Below are 6000 nucleotides of genomic sequence, written 5' to 3'. Positions count from 1 at the left end.
TGAATGACATATTATGGTTTTGGACGGATTTTAGATATATGATTATGGTACTACGATGTGAGCTTGAGTCTCAGAGTCGTTGGTTAGGATGCGTATATACAGTGGATGCGTAGCTGGATATAGTAGGTAGGTGTACCCTGTCAGGTCTAGGTACTCATGCCTACCCTTGGGTGCGTTTTCGCATATTGCCTTCTATTCAGGTTAAGACCCCTACTGTAGTCCAGTGAATGTCCCTTAGTGTGGATATATATATATATGTATGGACTAGATAGATATTGTGAGATATTTACGGTGTATCTACGTATTGGGTCACTGTATGGATTGCAGTTAGTTTAGAACTTGCTCGTGGGTTTGACCGACTCTTCTATTATTCTTTTCAGGTACAGGACGGTTCCAGCCTTAGAGCTTGATCGTACTGTTCGAGGACAGTTTTCATTCGTCAGATTACGTAGGACTTCTCACGATATTTCAGTTTTATTTACTTACAGTTTTCAGTTCAGTTGGGATTTTATTTAGGGGTCCATTAGATGGATTCCCGAGTTGTAATCATAGAGATTTTGGATATTGGATTTATTAAGTTTTATCGGTTGAGGATTCTATATTAGTATTCATTTTAGCTTTTAATATTTATTCTTATTTCATTTTGTCATCTATGTTCGCTATAAAATATTTTAATTGTTTGATATTCTCTCGGGTTTGGGCCTGAGCCTGATCAACCCGCGTCTCGGATCCGAGGGGTATCACACTTCTGCCACCACTTTTTTTCACTACCATCACCTTCCGCCACCACAGCCGCAGTCTTCCACCACCACGCCGCACGCCACAGCCACCACCACGACCACCGCCTCCGCCACCACCGCTTTCCATCACCATCACCACCTTTCGCCACCATCCTCCATCGCCTTCCACTACCACCACCTATAATTGTGATTATCAATTCATTCCAACATCATTTCATATTTGTAACCAAACAAGAGAAAGAAAATTGACAATTCAGTTTCATTCCATTCCATTTAATTTCATTCTATTCCATTCCATTTCATTTCATTTCTGCGTACTAAACTAGGCCTAAGGGTTTTTTTAACACAGGTATTTTTGCATATTATGTATATAATTGAGGGTTTTTTTTTTTTTTTTTTTTTTTTTTTTTTGACAGTTTACTATATATATATATATACTCTCTCTGTCCCAAAAAAGATGTCATTTTTTTCTTTTTGGTCTGTCCCAAAATAATTGTCACTTTCCTTTTTCAAACAATATATTTTACATCTTTCCACTTATGTCCTTGTAGTTTAAAATTTCAAACTTCAATATTCAAAACTTAAAAAAGCAAATTAATAACTTTTCAATAAGACAAGTCATGTCCCACGTATTCCCTTAAAAATTTTTACTCTTAAAAAATGACATCTAAACTAGGAAGTATATGTAAACTATTTTTTTCTTTATTTCAAATTTCACTTGATATCATAGAAGAACATTAAAAAATGGTAAAAATATTCTGATAATGTAAGACTGGATGGTTTTGACGAGTACAGGTGTCAGTGGGAATCTAATCAATAAATTAGGGCACAGGAGCTTCTTTACAGGCCAATCATGGTACGTACAACACTCACTGTGACTCGTACAACCCCATGCGTATTTGCTTGGAAACACTACATATATATATTTTCTTTCATTACAGCTCCCCAAAACATTTCAAAATTATGTTTACCCACTAGTGTTATTATGTAGTTTTCATCTATATCATCTTCTTTCCAATTCTCTTAATTAAATTCAATGCCCATAAAATAATAATAATAATAATCCAAAAACAAGACGCCATTTTATACATGGACAAAACATATAAATCACTCTTTTTATATCATTCATCAAGTTATTCAAATTTCATAGGAATGTATATAATAAGTAGATCATTTTGAAAAAAATGAGGTAAAGAGTTTGAGTCTCAGAGTAAACATTTTTAAATATATGAGTATTTTACCAAGCAAAATAATAATAATAAATAAATCCAAAAACAATATGGGACAAAAACTTATAAACTGCTCTTTTTATATGATTCATCAAGTTATTTCCAATTTCATATGAATGTATTTGATAAGTATAAAGTATATCATTATGAAAGAGAGATAAAGGATTTAACATAAAGGATTTAAGTCTCATAGTGAATATTTTTAAATATGCAAGTATTTTACCTAAAACAAAAGAAAATTGATAAGTTAAAAGTGAGTGACATGCAATGCATGCGATCATAATTTATTTCATATGAAAATAGAAAATGAATTTAAGAAAATCTCATAAATCAAATTAAACTACCACTTTAATGATTTTCTTTCTTTCCTTCCTTTTATTATTATTTTTTTCCCAACTTGACTACAAGTGCTACAATTGAAATCATATTTTGTTTTGTTAATAATACAAAATATGATCCCATAAAGGTCTAAATTTGTGTTAAAAATATTAATGTAAGAATTTTTTTTTTTGAGGAACATCAATGATTAGAAAAATATAAAATGAGAAACACGAGAAGACAATTAAAAATATGAACAAAAAAACAATAATTAGTATAAAAAAAAATAGAGGGCAGGGAGATTTAAAAAATAATTGTAAAAATGTAAAGCATTTTGAAAATATGTAAATATTATAAACTATAACACTAAATAATAAATTATATTATGTCAAATCAATTTATTATTAAAGTGGATTGATTATGCGAGTAATTCATATTCACACATATAATCAAGATGCTTATTTATAAAAGGGTAAAAGTTAAAAAAAAAAAATCCTTTGAATTTTGTTTGAATTTGCAAATAAACCCTTGAAATATATTCTGTGCATACTTCCTGAATTATCACATTTTTCACAAAATGCCCTAATGTCTAAACTATTTTTTATTAAATGACCATGTTCTTTCTTATTGAATTGTGTTTATTCTATTTTTTATTATAATAAATTGTGAAAAAAAGTTCATACTAATTTGATGACATATTTTTCATTAAATTTGCATAAATTTACCTTTATTTTTTTAAAATTGATTATTTCAATAAAAATCTTAAGTAAATTTTTTAAAAACAATTTAAGTAATTTCTTAACTTTTTACAAATATATTGCATGAAAAAGAAAGTAATTTTTATTTAAGTAATTTATTAATTTTTCTTGAATATATTGTATGAAATAAAATGTATTTTTTACGGTAAAAAAGTTAAACTGATTCTAAAATGTTTCATTATAAATAATAAAATTTTAATAATAAATTAATCATTTTAAAAATAATACTTAAAATTTATTTATAAATTAATAATAATAATAATGAGAAAATATAATAAAAATAATTTAATAAAAGATAAATTTAATAATAAAATAATAAAATAACTTTTATAATGAATTTATCCTTAATTGTAACAAATAAATAGTTTAAGAGATAATGTATAATTCACGAAGATTATTTGTAAAAGAACAGGATAGACAGAAAGAAAATTCTTTGTATTTGTTATTCATGTTTGAAAGAACTATAAAATCCTCCAAAAATTTTTATTTATTTTTTCCTCATTTACTTTGTGAGGGCACTATCAAATTTGCGCAAAAAAGTTCATAATGAGAAGAAAATATTGCAGAAAAGGTGAAAACTACAGCTGAAACACCCGCTAGAAAGAAAGCATGCCACTGGCGCCTACTGCTCCTAAATTGTGGGCCCAACAATATACGAAAAGCTCTTAGATTTCAACACGTGTAACTCATTTGTAAATCCAGCCGCACAATAGTAAATCCCTCCCGCCAAACTCCTCGCGTGCATTGTAGTACAATGCCATTATACTATACTTTGACCGTCTCATATCATAAATGTCTATACAGTACATCACCAGTATTCTATTATCGATTCTCATCAGTTTCTCTCTCATGGATCAACGTGCCTAAGCGTGCACGAGTGGCATGCGTCTACAGATATTCCAGATCCGAGACGTCTGATGCACCAAAGAGCATCAGTAACGGTGTCTCCGGATTTTTTACTCTCACAAAAGTCAAGGCAACAATTTTTACTGTTAAAAAAATAAGCAATACATCAAACTACTCGAATCTTTCACTCTATAAAAAAATAATAATTATTCTTTATTTATTTATTTTTTAAAATTTTTTCATAACGATTATATTTTTAACCGCTATAATGATTATATTTGCAGCTGCTATATTTCATGTACTATAATTTTTATTATATATTAATTTTTAATGTTTTATGTAATAGTTTTTAAATATTAAAAATGATGAAATTGTTTCTCAACGGTAATATTTTTCAATCAAATAATATATTTGTAAATTATTTCCAAAAACTACAATTGATATTATAACTTTAAACAATATATTATCCATTATGAACTAAAAACAAAAAAAACAAATTAAAAATTTTTTAAAGAAAAAAAAAAGTTTTAAAAAATTAATTTTTAAAGGAAAAAATAAAAAGTTTTTTAATTTATTTTTTGCCCAAATCATTTTTTTTTTTTTTTTACAAACAATATATTTTTTATTTAATGAATTTCATTTATTTTTTATTTTTTTAAAAAAAAGAGCTCAAAATAACCCATTTTTGGGTCTTTTTTTTTTTCCCCCCCAAAAAAAACTTGTAACCGAACAGTGCCTTAGGGTAAAGAAAAACGCTCCTCCAAAAACGACATTTGTTTTGGCGGTGAATAAGACAAAAAAAAATACAGCGATCGGGCCTGGGCTCGCGGAATACCGCGAGCCAGCCCGTAAGCCCTTGTGGGCCCATCCATTTTCTGCGAGACCGATGGAGAGTTACTATGCCGTTTGGCTAGCAGAAAGGGCCTTCCGCGAGCCCATTGCGGATGATCTAGCACAACACAACCACCTCTTTGTTTCACAGTCCGTATGTTCGAGCGTAAAATATTTTTTAAAAAATATATTATATATTTTTTGATGTTTAATTTTCCCAAGATATTTACAAAAAAAAAAAAATAAAAAAAATAATAAAAATAATTTATTTATTAATTTTTAAAAATTTATTTGACATGTCCCACATGATGATTTGACCTTAATCTTGACCTAAACTTTCGCCAAATACTGAAAATAAAAATAAATATTTTATCTGACAGGACCTTAGTGTACATAAGTAATAATATTATTACCCATTATCTTGAAAAAATTAAAGAATAATATTATTTCAAAATAATAAATACTACACTATCAAAATAACAACGTTATATTTTCAAGATGCATAATTATTCCGGTTTTAATTGATTTCTCATAATGACATGGGTTTAGAGAATGTCCCACTTCGAATCTGGATGAACAGTGAAATAAATATAAATGTGTTGGTATGCAGCACTATTCAATAGTTTAAGTTTTGGATTAGAGGGCAAGCGTCCGACTCATTATAATTGGTATAAAAGTTAAATCCAATATTTAATTTAATATTACGCTAATGGTCCGGCATAGAAGTGTTCAGGTGGCTCAGGTGGTCCGATCTAAGTCACATAAAGCGGAAGTTAGAGCGAATTCAAGAACGAGAAAGCGAGAGCGGCATAATTAAGTCATAAGCAGTGAGATTTTGAGTGAGAGCGGGCGCAAAGCGTAAGAATGGGAACACTCTTAAAGCACACGAAAGAACATACACGTGAGGAGCATGGGAAAGTTACCTTTGTGTCAACTCTGTCAAAGATAAGGCGGCGTGTTAAGTAAAGGTGTGTGAGTCGCGTGGGACACTTTTTCCACCTAAAGTCTGCACTTCCTTTACTGGTACACAAGATTTGCTTGTCGGAATACAAAGATTTTCACTCTATTTTTTAATTTATTTGTTTCAGTAATTATTTAAATTTAGTACTAGTTTGATATAATAAAAATTTAGTATTTTTTATTCAAAATTAAATAATGGGAGATGATTAGCTTATTGTTTACCAAGCATATTAAATTACACAACTATCCCTTTCCAACTAGTAGCTTCTTGTGTTAGAGTATTTTTTAATTATTTTTTAGTAATTATTTAAATTAAAT

Source organism: Cornus florida, unplaced genomic scaffold (assembly GCF_030987335.1).
Source record: "Cornus florida cultivar Cherokee Brave unplaced genomic scaffold, ASM3098733v1 CherokeeBrave_3.0.0_Hap2_Chr09, whole genome shotgun sequence".
Classification (NCBI taxonomy): domain Eukaryota; kingdom Viridiplantae; phylum Streptophyta; class Magnoliopsida; order Cornales; family Cornaceae; genus Cornus; species Cornus florida.
This window is presented reverse-complemented; position numbering follows the sequence as displayed.